Source organism: Oncorhynchus mykiss, chromosome 17 (assembly GCF_057628025.1).
Source record: "Oncorhynchus mykiss isolate SJ-2025 chromosome 17, ASM5762802v1, whole genome shotgun sequence".
NCBI classification, from domain to species: domain Eukaryota; kingdom Metazoa; phylum Chordata; class Actinopteri; order Salmoniformes; family Salmonidae; genus Oncorhynchus; species Oncorhynchus mykiss.
The window spans coordinates 38,074,599-38,090,963 of NC_143038.1; positions in this window are offsets into that span (position 1 = coordinate 38,074,599).

A 16,365-nucleotide genomic window follows, 5' to 3' on the forward strand; every position below is an offset into this window, starting at 1 on the left:
CTCCTTTTGCACCACAGTATCTCTACTTGCACATTCATCTTCTGCACATTTACCATTCCAGTGTTTAATTGCCATATTGTAATTACTTCGCCACCATGGCCTATTTATTGCTTAACTCCCTTATTTGACCTAATTTGCACTAACTGTACATAGACTTTGTTTTCTTTTTATTTATTATTTATTATTATTGACTGTATGTTTTGACTGTATGTTTTGTTCATTCCATTTGTAACTCTGTGTTGTTGTATGTGTCGAACTGCTATGCTTTATCTTGGCCAGGTCGCAGTTGTAAATGAGAACTTGTTCTCAACTAGCTTACCTGGTTAAATAAAGGTGAAATAAAAAAACAAAATAAAAAATAGATTTTGTTGCGTTATCTTGAGCTCAACATTTACATTTAGGGGAATTTTATCCCAATTTCAAATTCTCCAAAAAAGTAATAATGGATATTAACTGAACAATTATCTTATGTAGTTTCTTGCAATAGCCCTCTGTGACTTTAAATAATATCTCTCTCAAAACTGTGATTCCTAAAATATGTGTCCGGAGATTTGTCTAAAATCTCAAATTCTTCAGGAATGAGCATGGTCAGCTATACCATAAGGTCCCCTTATTCATGCTCGCATTGTTGTGCAACAAGCCCACTCATGAGCTGTAAAGTTCTCTACTTTTGATAGATTTAAGCAAACAATATTGTAATCACCATACATTTTGATTTTATTAGGTTATAGAGCCATAAAGCAACTGAGATTTTGTTTTGCTACTGTGTACCACTTAAAAAAATACAAATTAAAAAGTCAACTCTATAAAGCCCCAACTCCATCAGATTTTTGTCTAACGTCAACTCTGTCAGAGTGCTGAAAAAGATGATAGGATGATTATGTTTCTATTTTGGATTTCCAAATTAATAATTTTCCATATTCTATAAATGTTTGTAGGCCTATTGAAATTTGATTTTTAGAGGCCAAAATATGTCTGTTTTGAGTAGACTATCTGTTGTCAACTCTGTCAGTGGCTTGTCAACTCACTGTTCTGCAACATATGCTTGAACAATTTAAGTATTTGCTGTGCTAGACCTGAGGGATAATGTTTGCTTTATTGTGACAGACACTGGGAGTCAGGAAGCAGGTGCAGATGGTGAGTTTAATAATAACGAACATGGAGAGTCACAAAACAAGCGAAGCGCCTGGACATGAAAACTGAATCAATACTGCCTGAAGAGTGATGCTAGGGAGTGCCAGATAAAGGGGGAATAATCAGGGTAGTGATGGAGTTCAGGTGTGTCTCATGATAGGGCGCAGGTGTGCATAATGATGGGTTGCAAGGACCGGTGATTAGTAGACCTGCGACGTCAAGCGCCGGAGCAGGAGTTGACGTGACAGTACACCCCCCCCCCTCCCCCAGACACGTGGCTCCAGTCGCAGGATGATGCCGGGCCAGGAGGACGGCCCTGAGGGTGAAGAGCGGGCTGGTCTGGACGGCGAAGGTGAAATTCTCGGATGGTGTTGGGATCTAGAATGTTGTCCACCGGAACTCACCGGAATGTCCAAGGGAGATGGAGGGGTGTCGTGGGGGACGGCATCAGCCAAAGGACCAGGAACCACCGGCCTGAGGAGGGAAACATGAGAGATCCGGTAGTTAGTGGGGAGTTGTAATCTGTAAGTTACTTTGTTGACCCTTCGGAGGACCTTGAACGGTGGACAACAAACTGGGGACTCAGCTTCTTACAGGGCAGGCTGAGCGGGAGGTTCCTGGTAGAGAACCAGACACGGTCACCAGGATGGAACAGGAGCTTTGGTCTGTCTCGGATCAAGCGGGAAGGGAGTCAGCCCGGTGGAGGAGTGTCGCAATGAATTCTGGGCGTATTCAGCCCAAGGAAAGAATCGGGCCCACTCCCCTTGCTGGTCCTGGCAACATTTTAACCTAGGTTAAAAAAGGTAAAATAGCATTAGCTTATCTATAAAAACGCACATTTTTCTCTCTGCCCCCTTGCTTGGACCATGCCGGCCCCGTGGAACTACATTTAACCACCGAACTGGACAACTACAGCATTCTTGCTTTATAATATGATATCTAAAACATCTCAATATGTCTGTCTGTAAAACAGCGTTGAGGAAGGCAGGTTGTCCAACCCAACCCTAGTCCTCAAGGCTGTTCTCAGGGATTAGTGTTTGATTCTGACCATCTTGGAGAGTTACAATTAAGTCAATATCCAAAGGATTTATTTAATTAAAGATGTGTTATTTAATCAATCAAGTAGAGATAAGAATGCTTGATTAATCCAGAACAAGACACACATTGGTCTAAGGCTTATACCAACACATTTTGAAGATGAAGCCTCTGGAGCCAATTATACATTAGTCATGATCAGGGCCAGCGTTATGGACAGGCCTGAAGTGTAAACCAGAGTCAACGGATGCTGTTGACGTAGCTATGCGGCTTTGAGACCACAATCTGCGGGTGACACAGCCCAAATTCCCAACAAACGTGGCTCTGGTTTACATCCTCTAGTCATTTGAATGTGTTGACAGTTGGAGAAATTGCTTGAGCTGCGCTGAGAATTCAAAATGTTTGAAAGCCAACTGTCCAATAATCTAGAACACAGCTGTGCATACACTTACATGCACACCACTGGCACGCGCTGTTGAGTTTTGGCCCATTCAATTTATTTAGACTATTTAGCTAACCATCCTATACATCTCATGAGAAATTTGGTGGTGTTTTAGTGTAACAACAGTGAAGTTATACTATGCTTTTATATTTTATTATGTTATGTAGAATACACATGAATCATTATGCGATCTTCCAAGACATGGATTCCGCTTTGATGTAACTTTAGGCCTACTTTGTGAGGAATGGGTGGCTCTGGCAGCAATACACCGCTGTTGTCCATTGCACTGAACAAGCAATTGAAGCGTCCCTATAGCCTACTCTTTTGCCTTGTGCAAAATTTGGGGATGTAGAAATGAGAGACCACATGTGTGGCCTTATGAAAATATTTGGCCAATTAAACATTTCTGGTTGGTCTCAGGGAATGTAAATCAGTTAGGGAGACTTTTAAAATGGGATTCAATGAGGTAGCAGCAAATACTGTATGTTGAATGAGCAACTAATAAGCATGGAAAGCCTCACATTTGATGAAATGACCTTATAGGCTCTCCTTCAGTATAATACACCAATTTACTTTTGTAGCTCTTCATCAGAAGCGCGCTTTTTGTAAGTAGTTAGGCCTACTGTCCTTTTCAAGTTTAGCTGGAATTTAGCCCTAAATTATTTGAGAAATAGCATTGGTTGACAGTTGCCTATGAAATTGGTCTTTCTCTGCTCTGCGCAGATTATCAGATCTCAACAACAATTGGAGAAGTGTTTAATATGACCAGTAGGCTTAGCTACCACATCCTTAAAATATATATTTTATCATAAGCGCAACCTGACTGTAAGAGACAGGTTGGAATGTCTGACTGAAATACAGGACAAATCAATATTTTTTTGGTGTTTGAATTTGTTGAGGTACATGATTGTTTGGTTGTGGGAAAAAGGGACAAAATGCGGGACTGTCCCACACAATCAGGGACATGTGGTCACCCCTAGACCTGGCATGCCCTACCGTACCTCCTTGCCCATTGATCATTTATTTAACCGAGATGCGCACAGAATAAAATAAAGCATCCCAGCGAGTGAAACAGTGCCAGTGCATGTCATACATAAAGTAAGACAGAGGGGTGCTGTTTTGCTCACTCGGATGCTCTCTCCGAGATAGTTTCAGCCCATTCCAAATTGAAGGACAGTTGGTATCACAGCCGCAGGAAGTAGGGGTGCTCAGGGTGCTGCAGCAACACCAGAAAAAAACGTAATTAAAACAAAATGTAAATACATGTATTTTTTAACATGGTTGGTGGGTTCACACTGTTCGACTGCTGGAATTATTTTGGACGATTGTTTGAAGGTAACCAACTTTTTAAAGTGATTCGCTTGACAATCAGATGAAAACATCATTACTGGCTGTAACTTCAGGAAAATGTTATGGTTGTGCTTTTCTAATAACCAATTCGACTGGGTTCATGCAAGTGACTGATTGATCGTGCATGGGAGGAATCCTCGTTATCAGCGTCTGCAATTTGGCAGTACGCCCAGAACATTGTTTTGAGAATAGAAAGGGATATCTGTCACATTGTATAAATGATTGGAGACCGGCGCAGGAATTTGTAAAATGGGGGGGTTTAATACTCCACCCAAAATATACAACATGCAATGAAAAAGCACGGGGATGAAGACCAAAACAAACACATATACAAAAACACAGGGATGTAACCCGAACAACAGAGCAAGGTAAAACCTCTAATAAATACACAGGATGAGACCCGCAATACACTACACGGGGCGAGACCTATAATAACAAATGCACAACAATTCACGGGATGAGACCCGTAATAACAAGTGCACCATACACGCAGCACGAAAGCAGAAATAACAAAGCACAGGTACTCACAGAGCTAAACGGACATGGGAACAATAACCGACAGAACAATGGTGCACAGAGGGCACATGTATACAATTACTAATCAAGGGAAAGGGAATCAGGTGTGCGTAATGAGACAGTTAAGTGACACCTAGAGACCGGTGACGTAGACCTCCGGAGCTGGTGCACGGATTGAGCAGGGGTACCAGGGAAATCTGTGACAGTACCCCAAACTATAGTTTTGGCAAGTTGGTTAGGACATTTACTTTGTCCACGACACAAGTCATTTTTCCAACAATTGTTTACAGACAGATTATTTCACTTATAATTCACTGTATCACAATTCCAGTGGGTCAGAAGTTTACACGCAGTAAGTTGACTGTGCCTTTAAACAGCTTGGAAAATTCCAGAAAATGATGTCATGGCTTTAGAAGCTTCTGATTGGCTAATTGACATAATTTGAGTCAATTGGAGGTGTACCTGTGGATGTATTTCAAGGCCTGCCTTCAAACTCAGTGCCTCTTTGCTTGACATCATGGGACAATCAACAGAAATCAGCAAAGACCTCAGAAAATAATTGTAGAACTCCACAAGTCTGGTTCATCCTTGGGAGCAATTTCCAAATGCCTGAAGGTACCACGTTCATCTGTACAATCAATAGTATACAAGTATAAACACCATGGGACAACGCAAACGTCATACTGCTCAGGAAGGAGACGTGTTCTGTCTCCTAGAGATAAACGTACTTTGGTGCAAAACATGCAAATCAATCCAAGAACAACAGCAAAGGACCTTGTGAAGATGCTGGAAGAAACAGGTACAAGCCGGTGAACACCATCCCAACCTTGAAGCACAGGGGTGGCAGCATCATGTTGTGGGGGTGCTTTGCTGCAGAAGGGACAGGTGAACTTCACAAAATGGATGGCTTCATGAGGAAGGAAAATTATGTGAATATATTGAAGCAACATCTCAAGACAAGTTAAAGCTTGGTCGCAAATGGGTCTTCAAAATGGACAATGACCCTAAGCATACTTCCAATATCGTGGCAAGATGGCTGAAGGACAACAAAGTCAAGGTATTGGAGTGGCCATCACAAAGCCCTGACCTCAATCCCATCTAACATTTTTGGTCAGAACTGAAAAAGTGTGTGCGAGCAAGGAGGCCTACAAACCTGACTCAGTTACACCAGCTCTGTCAGGAGGAATGGGCCAAAATTCACCCAACTTATTGTGGGAAGCTTGTGGACTGCTACCCGAAACATTTGACCCAAGTTAAACAATTTAAAGGCAATGCTACAAAATACTAATTGAGTGCATGTAAATTTCTGACCCACTGGGAATGTGATGAAAGAAATAAAAGCTGAAATAAATCATTCTCTACTATTATTCTGACATTCTTAAAATAAAGTGGTGATCCTAACTGACCTAAGACAGGGAATTTTTACTAGGATCAAATGTCAGGAATTGTGAAAAACTGAGTTAAAATGTATTTGGCTAAGGTGTATGTAAACTTCTGACTTCAACTGTATATACAATTACTAATCAGGGGAATTGGAATCATGTGTGTGTAATGAGACAGTTCACTGATGTCTAGAGGCCGGTGACGTAGACCTCCGGAACTGGTGCATGGAAGGGCAGCAGTACCGTGGGAATCCGCGACAATATCTCAGTTTCAAGGTCTCAGCTTGGAGAGAAGAAGCCTTGTGCGGTTTTGATCAATCACATACACGAAACAAACGTTAATGATGAATTAATTATGAATAATGAATAAGCTAAATCATGCAAATATAACTTGTCAGTGTAAGCAGTATATAAGAGAACTAACAGGACTGCCCCGGTGGAGCTCACTTCAGACTGGTATTTTATGCATCTGTTTGGCTGTGACCTCTCCAGCTTGCTGTTAATAAACAATGATTAATTTAGTATTGACTTCAGGTGTCCCTGGTGGTAATTTCTAAAACATTTTTACAGTTAAATGACGTCTTTATTTTAAAACCCCCAAAATTGTGTAGCAGGTCCCGTGGAAAAAACGTGCCCCCTACGGAAATCAAATGCCTGTCCAATTGATTTGTTTTGGCGCCCCGTCCCTTGGTCAGGGTTACAATTCTGATACATAGTATCTTGCTTGAGAAAGTTTGTCTCGGCTGTCTGAAGTCCATGTCACTGTGTCCTGTTGAGATGTCACTGAAGCTAGATATAAAACCAAATCCTTTGGGTGTCTCTACCCAGAGCAGCAATCAGAAATGTGTGTTGAAGGTTATCTTCACTCACACCAATTGTTATATCATTAGAATAATATTTGCCTCTCGGCAGACGCTTTTATCTAACCTTTAAACTTTAGCTTTAGTGAAAGACCATTTATTTAACTTATTTATTGCTCTTTTATTACAACATTAAGCCAAACATAATAACCAAGCTTATCTTGTATGCCTAGGCAAGAAAAAGAAAAATGTATAATATTGGGTGACAGCGTTTACATTGATCCAGGCCAACCCAGGTGTGAAATTGATCATTTAGGTATTTTCCTCTCTTCATGTCCTGCTGAGTCAATCGGTAAGTCTAAGGAGAGGTAATGAGGTGTGTCTGGTATGTGGTGATAAAACAGCAGATGTCCTTTGGCAGGATGAGACAGATATAACCCAGCTAGCGCATAACGTTCTGAGAACCATATGTTCCTCAGATCGTTCTACGGTGGGAATTTCAGTACTTCAGCATAACGCCCAATTTTTCAGTTTTAGATTGTTAAAAAAGTTTGAAATATCCAATAAATGTCGTTCCACTTCATGATTGTGTCCCACTTGTTGTTGAATCTTCACAAAAAAATACAGTTTTATATCTTTATGTTTGAAGCCTGAAATGTGGCAAAAGGTCGCAAAGTTCAAGGGGGCCGAATACTTTCGCAAGGCACTGTATATTTCGAAATGATCCTGTTGGTGGTGCCTCAGAGGCTCATTCATTTTTAGTCTGAAACAAGTTATTCACTAAACATTCTTCTCTCCAGATACACAAGCTGACTTCTCTTTAAGACTTCAGCCAGTGGTCATCCCAACACCAGTCTACAAGAGGAAGACATTCCGACCCAGCTTCAATGAGACCAGAAAGTCCTTCATTAACTTGCAGCCCTTAAGTTTAAATAGTGGATGGTCATAGTGAGATTGATGTGGAAATAGAATGTCATTTTGTAAACCTTTAATAAAACACAATTCCAAAATATGTTACGCATATCTGCACACTCCAAGACATTAGGAACATTTCCATCCAATTTGCGACATTCATGCAAATATTCTAAAATCTGCATAAAACCATAAGCACATTTTCCCACCGGAGATGATTCCATGATTTTTGCAGAGAAATGATGTGATGACGTTAAAAAATACAAGTTAAATGGGTTTCCATTGCATTTTCAGCTCTACTGATTTGTTATATAGCAAATGTACCCACTCTGGTCTTGGCACATGCACTCTAGCCAACAGATCACACATACTGTATAGTGGGAGTAGGCTATCTATACTGATCAAAAACACGCAATATGCAACATGCAACACTTTCAACAATTGTACTGAGTTACAGTATATAAGGAAATCAGTCAACTGAAATAAATTCATTAGGCCTTAATCTATCACGACTGAGCAGGGGCACAGCCATAGGTGGGCCTGGGAGGGCACAGGGTCACCCACTTGGGAGCCAGTCCCACCCACTGGGGAGCCAGGCCCAGCCAATCAGAATACGTTTCTCCCCCAAAAAATACTTTATTACAGACAGAAATACTCCTCAGTTTCATCAGCTGTCTGGGTGGATGGTCTCAGACAATGCCACAGGTAAAGAAGCCAGATGTGGAGGTCCTGGGCTGGCGTGGGTACACATGGTCTGCGGTTATGAGGCTGATTGGACGTACTGCCAAATTCTCTAAAACAACAGAAGCGGCTTATGGTAGAGAAATGTACATAAAATTATCTGGCAACAGCTTTGGTGGACATTCCTGCAGTCAGCATAAGAATTGCACGCTCCCTCAACTTGACACATCTGTGGCATTGTGTTGTGACAAAACTGCACATTTTAGAGTGGCCTTTTATTGTCCCCAGCACAAGGTGAAACCTGTGTAATCATGCTGTTTAATCAGCTTCTTGATATGCCACACCTGTCAGGTGGATGGGTTATCTTGGCAAAGGAGAAGTGCTCACTAACAGGGATGTAAAGAAATTTGTGCACAACATTTCACAGAGAAAAGCTTTTTGTGTGTATGGAAATTTTCGGTGAATATTTTATTTCATCTCATGACACACGGGACCAATATTTTACATGTTGCGTTTATATTTTGGTTCAGTATACATTATGAGATTATTATGGATAAGACTGATATTATTTGCAATCTGAGTGTGCACATCAAGTTCAACTGACACTTTAGTCGGATGTTTGGACTGTTTGGTTAGTTAAATAATATAAATAAATTCTAATAATCATCTTATGAAATCTTATCTTGTAAAATAAGAAATATTTGGACAATAGGGCTTTTTTAGATGTGCTATTTAAAATATATATATATATTCTTGTACATTATCTGACGTGATGTATGGCAATAATTAAATATTTGAAATTCAACATTGTATCTTGATTGTGTGTGTAGGAAAGGGAGGGGGTGAAATAGTAGAAAGGCAAGCAAATTGAAATTATGATGGCACTGAAAATAAACCAAGGATTACATAAATTAATCAACTGCTGTGTTTGTCCAATATTTTTTACCCAGCATTTTTTTAAATATTTTTTTTCAACAATAATTCATTTTGGAAAATAGCATGAATTGCCGTAACTACAGTACATTTCTATATTTTATTTATTTTCTCCCCAATTTCGTGGTATCTCATTGCTACAACTCCCGTACAGGCTCGGGAGAGATGAAGGTCGAGAGCCATGCGTCCTCCAAAACACAACCCAACCAAGCCGCACTGCTTCTTAACACAGCGCGCACCCAACCCGGAAGCCAGCCACACCAATGTGTCGGAGGAAACACTGTACACCTAGCGAACTGGTCAGCGTGCACTGCACCCGGCCCATCACAGGAGTCACTAGTGCGCAATGAGACAAGGATATCCCTACCGGCCAAACCCTCCCTAACACGGATGACGCTAGGCCAATTGTGCATCGCCCCATGGACCTCCCGGTCGCGGCCGGCTGCGACAGAGCCTGGGCTCGAACCCAGAGTCTCTGGTGGCACAGCTAGCACTGCGCCACCCGGGAGGCCTATTTCTACATATTTAAGATGCCAAAATATTAATTATTTTCAGTAAATGCTTTCGGTATCCTAATTGTGTTTTGTTTTCTGATTGTTTCATGCATGCATTCAACAAGCTTTGGATGAAGGACTTCCACAGGGCGCATTCTCCAAAGTTCACTCAAAAAGGCAATAGTTCTGAACTGGTTTACATTTTTTGGTTTTTGTTTTAATTATAAAAATTGTGTTCATTATCTTTTAAATTTCCATTGGTTAATCTATTTCTCAGAAATCACTTTGCTCATGGAAATAGTTCGTAGTCCCTTTAAAGGAGCCGAAGGTCAACATCCCCATAGTGTCCACATTTCTCTCATGTACAGTGGGGCAAAAAAGTATTTAGTCAGCCACCAATTGTGCAAGTTCTCCCACTTAAAAAGATGAGAGAGGCCTGTAATTTTCATCATAGGTACACTTCAACTATGACAGACAAAATTAGAAAAAAAATCCAGAAAATCACATTGTAGGATTTTTAATGAATTTATTTGCAAATTGTGGTGGAAAATAAGTATTTGGTCACCTACAAACAAGCAAGATTTCTGGCTCTCACAGACCTGTAACTTCTTCTTTAAGAGGCTCCTCTGTCCTCCACTCGTTACCTGTATTCATGGCACCTGTTTGAACTTGTTATCAGTATAAAAGACACCTGTCCACAACCTCAAACAGTCACACTCCAAACTCCACTATGGCCAAGACTAAAGAGCTGTCAAAGGACACCAGAAACAAAATTGTAGACCTGCACCCGGCTGGGAAGACTGCATCTGCAATAGATAAGCAGCTTGTTTGAAGAAATCAACTGTGGGAGCAATTATTAGGAAATGAAAGACATACAAGACCACTGATAATCTGATAATAAGGTCAAAATGATCACAAGAACGGTCAGCAAAAATCCCAGAACCACACGGGGGGACGTAGTGAATGACCTGCAGAGAGCTGGGACCAAAGTAACAAAGCCTACCATCAGTAACACACTACGCCGCCAGGGACTCAAATCCTGCAGTGCCAGACGTGTCCCCCTGCTTAAGCCAGTACATGTCCAGGCCCGTCTGAAGTTTGCTAGAGAGCATTTGGATGATCCAGAAGAAGGTTGGGAGAATGTCATATGGTCAGATGAAACCAAAATATAACTTTTTTGTAAAAACTCAACTTGTCGTGTTTGGAGGACAAAGAATGCTGAGTTGCATCCAAAGAACACCATACCTACTGTGAAGCATGGGGGTGGAAACATCATGCTTTGGGGCTGTTTTTCTGCAAAGGGACCAGGACGACTGATCTGTGTAAAGGAAAGAATGGGGCCATGTATCGTGAGATTTTTAGTGTAAACTGACCTCTGTCATTGCCAACAAAGGGTATATAACAAACTATTGAGAAACTTTTGTTATTGACCAAATACTTATTTTCCACCATAATTTGCAAATAAATTCATTAAAAATCCTACAATGTGATTTTCAGGATTTTTTTTCTCATTTTGTCTGTCATAGTTGAAGTGTACCTATGATGAAAATTACAGTCCACTCTCATCTTTTGAAGTGGGAGAACTTGCACAATTGGTGGCTGACTAAATACTTTTTTCCCCAATGTAAATGTTGTAGCTACACAAAAATATTAAATAAACAATTTATTTGGGAAATATCCAGTCTTTGCTATGTTCTTTATTACCATGCTGATGATTTCAAGTTGTATTGGATTTATGTTTTATTTGTTAAAAATGTTGAATACATCTTTAGTTAATTTATAAAATGTACTATGTATAGTTTTTTTCTCTGTGAAGTAAGTTCACTTAAAGTTATGTGATTTGGTTTGTGTAGATACATGTCACTGTTTAAAACACAGTAACCAAAAACCTGCTCCAATTTGCATATTCATATTAAATGTTCGCCAGAAGTTCTCAAGTTGCGGCAAATTAACTGCAACATTTGCCACAAAACGAATTTGCATGTGGAAATATTGGCTTGCTGCAAATTTCAAATTTCGATAAAGGTTGCCAAATAATTACATTATCAAATATTGTTAAGAATGTGAGAGTAGTGTATATCCGCTAGCAGGTCTCCAAACCGTACTACAAGCACCAATAACGAGTGCCCTAACCACTGTCCCAATAACGGATATCCGTAGGGTATGTGCTTTTAAGAATTAGTTCTTAACTGACGTTCCTAGTAAAATAAAATTAAAATTGGGCCAGTATTGTTAGGGCCTGTCCAGAAGCATACCCTAGCCCGTTGTGTAGATCTGAATCAACCAGATAAATGAAAATTCACCCTATTGCTTACATCTAACTAGGCAAGTCAGTTAAGAACGAATTCTTATTTACAATGACAGCCTAGGAACAGTGGGTTAACTGCCTTATTCATTGGTAGAATGACAGAGTTTTACCTTGTCAGCTCAGAGATTCAATTTAGTAACTTTCAGTTACTGGCCCAAAGCTCTAACTACTAGGCTACCTGCCGCCTGAATGCACTTTGAACTAAATTTCAGCTCTGTTAAAAGTACTCAGAAAAACTGTTTTACTGATCATAGTGATTCAGGAGTAACATTAAAACAGGGTAAAATGCCCCACCAACATTAGGCCACTATACAGAAAGCCATAAAATTGCTGTAATAACTAAATCAAATACGTTCTGAGAGTAAAGCTGACCCCATTTAGTTGACTGGTCAATTTTTTGGTCCATAGGCTGTTGTTCTACCGAGAATATTTTTTAGTCGAGCAGTTGCAAAAAAAAATTATAAAAAAATGTATAGCACATGTTTTGATTGACGCCTGTCTCAGTGGTTTCATCCATTGTGGGGGCTTCGGGGATGGCACACCAGTATCACCTGTAGTAAACTGGAAACTTTTAATTCCCATAATTTCTAATCTACAATGTATGTTTGGTTACCGTAATATCTGTTAATGTATTCAATATATTATGATTACAGTCTTTTACAGTTCTCATTGTGCAGACATGTTTGTAGAGCGAACAACCTAGGCTACACTTGTGAGAAACAAGTTTTGGTTTATTTAATTCCATTTACAAGTTGTTCATTTATTCATTGTGTTTTGTTTGGAGCGCTCCTGTCAATGTTGAGTGAGGACATGCACCTGATTACGCATAGAAGTAGGCCCAGGCTACCTGGCCTGGGTGCAAATGTAGGCTTATAAATGTGCCCATTTTGGGGATCTGACTGTCTTAACTCACCACCACTAACATGCTGACCAGACCGGACACGTCGCGTGCGCGAGCGTCGCAAAATAAATGTAGAAATCATTGTTATTCAATTATTGCAACCACACTGCTCACGTGCGCCAACGAGCGTCTGCGATGCCAAGGGCTAAAATATAAGTCATTCCTATTTTTGACGCAGATCGCACTGAAAGTCCTGCCTCTCCCATCTCCTCATGGTTAATAGAAGCAGGTACCCACGTGCCATCTCCTCATTGAAAGACTAACTGTTTTGCCGGTTGTCGTCGTAATACTATGAAAGTGTAGATGCCGATCACCATATAGGTTCACTAGATGAAAAAGCCTGGAAGGAGGAGAGATGACTAGAAATTAATCGGTTGGCCGTTTTTTGTGTGGATTAATTGTCGGAGTAGAGGACCTTGTGCATTTCAGGTAAAATAACAACTCAATGTTTATATCCCAGGACAAATTAGCTAGCAACAGCAAGCTAGCTAAATAGGACAAATTAGCTAGCAAGTGCAAGCTAACAAGCTAAATTGCCATACATGTTTAATGCTTTTCGACCTGTCCCTAAATTAATGTCATTGGTTCAGAGTTTGTTTTGATATTTTAACCTGCGTGTCTAGATCGCGTTTGGTGTAGGGGGACAAAATACGATAGCGCACGATGGCGCACGTGCGCAGCCGGTTTGGGTTCCGTGTAATGAGCTGTGGAGCTTCTCAAAGTAATTGTCTTCACCTCAAACAGCAAGTAAACAAAGTCTGTTTTTACATCCATTGAGAATGACAATAGTATCTCAATGTAGCCTATTTGAAAAATCTTTCCAGCTCTCTCCCTTTCGACAACCACTCTACGTGATTACTTCTTATCACTTAGCAAATACAGCTGTGTCTGTCTTGAGCACACTGGCGCTGCAAACTCTGAGGATCCAGAATATTTTATACGATGTTGCAAGTTTGCTAGCATGAGCTTCAGTCAGACCAAGTTGATAGTTGATACAATGTTTGAAGTTCCTTGTAGGCAGGCTGTGTGTAGCCAATGGTATATATTTTTATCAGGATATTTTCTACCTGCAGGCTGCAATATTTGCTGGCTTTATTTAGGAAATGTTTTCATAGTTGGCAATGGCAATAGAAGTTACTAATTTTTATTTAAATATAATTTTTATTAACCACATGACAGTGATTTTGAGATATGAAGTCTTTATTATGTTCCACGAAAACGTGCATATGAAAATCATAACTGGCACACAGATCGGTAGAAATGGTAAGATAAATTAGCACTCCAAATGGAAAAGGTTGCCGACCCCTGGTGTAGCCTGTTACCGGTAACTTAATGGCTGTTACCGGTAACATAATGGCAGAATTTGTGAAGGCCAGCAGCAGCGGGAGGTGGTGGTTCGTTAACAGTTAACAAAAAATTAAGTTATCTTGATCTCTGGCTCCCTCTTGAGTCATTTGTGTGTCTAAAGGATTTAATCACAGTGTGCTTAAAGCAGCAGATAAGCTCAGTAGCCTACATATAGTTGATTTTATTCAAACAAATAGGGTGTTTGGAAAAATGGAAAAATACCGATTTTATAATTTCGACCAGAAATATTGGAATTATGTTCAAATCCCAGGTGAGGACATGCTGAATAATAATGACTGTATACAGTAAATTAACATGCACAATGTAATTATGTATGTCAAAGCGTGTCAAATATTAAGTTGGAAACACAATGCTCAATTGGACATCACAGGCACACTATGCCTGCTTAAAGTTCCATTTGAAAAGTATCACAGCGCCTCCATAAAAATATCATGTACATGTTGCTGTCCATATCATCTCTTGTATTTATCAAGCGGCATAATATTAGCCTCGCTGTCCGACCTAGGAAACAATGTTTCACTTTGGCATTTTGATCTCTGTGTCATACAGAGAGTGGTCTCTGTACCATACAGAGAGTGAACGGTGCCCAGAAGACAACGTTTTCAGAGCTAGGCGAAATCACACATTACAGATTCACTGTATCACCGACTGGTACGGCAACTGCACAACCCGCATAGCAACTATGCAAAAATAATTAAAGACTGGGTCACATCTATAGCAAGATGATCAAAAGAATTAACAACCAGATTTTTGTCTGGATTATAACTTCTTGTGGAAGAATGAAATTGTATTAATTTACTTATCAAAATAACGCTTGAATTAAAATATGTAATTCATCATTATTGTAATATGTTGGTAACAGTTTTATTTAAGTGATAATGCCCGACAATCCGGTGTTTGGAGGATATATTGGCACGTGCCAGACTTCGAGGACATTATCACTTTTATACAACTGGTTACCAACATATTCAAATAATGACTGACATATTTTCATTAAAAAATATATTTTTATGAATGTATTCATACTATTTATTCCTTCCACAAGATATTGGGTGCGTTCATAAATTCAATCTGGTGTGCCAGAGTGCTTCAGAGCGTTGTCAGATTGTCCTTTCGTAAATTCAGAGCGTTTCGTTCTCGGAGCTTTCAGAGCGCACATTGGACGCTCTGGCCGAAGAGTAGGGTTGATCAGAGAGTTCTGGCCTCACAACGGCAGTCACGCTAACTGGCTAACGTTGGCTAGCTACTGTTTTCATGTCATCCAGAGCGTTGGGGACTGTATCTGTGCTGCTGACAACAATGTAATTTAGTTTTTTTGCCAACGTTTACTGACACCGGTCAAATTTAACGGGTGTTGGTTGCCCTTTCGTAAATTCATCAGTTATTCTGCACTCTGGCACACTCGGACGAGAGTGCTCTGAAATCGGAGTGGATGGCCAGAGTGAATTTACAAACACACCCATAGTCCCGACACAAATCTAGTGTTGCTACCTCAGCCGGCTGGTCATTCCTTCTATTGGTCCGGTTGCTAGAGACGGGACCCAGTCGTTCAGTCTGTTTGTTCTGTGCCTATAAACATGCCCCAGTCATTCGTTCTAAATGTTCCATTGCCATACTGGCTGGCAACGTTCTTATCCCTTGCTTACATGTCAAAAAGTGCAGCCAGGATTTGGATACATCTATGACATTGAGCTAATGTGGCGCGATTTCGCCTGGCATAGAAAATGTGCTCACTCATCAGTACACTGTTTTTCAGAGGAGGTAGCCAACAACACAGCTAACACAATAACTGAAGCTGGAAAGACTGCAAACTAGCCGCACTTCGTTTCGTTTTACTTTTTTTCTGTTGACATTTCTTTGTATACATACATACAAATTATGCCAGCTGATTCATGATTGCCTGTCTGTCTCGTCCCAACTCGTTCATTACTACCGAACAGCAGAAGATCGAATTTAAATATTGAAACAATGTTGCAAATGCCGGAGAGACAGACAGCAAGGTTTATACAAATATCCACTGTTGAAAACGAAATCTTATTCTAAAAGAAATGTGAGATAATGTCTAGATGCTTTTTATAGTAGAGATCAAGTTCATAAATTGACTGGCTG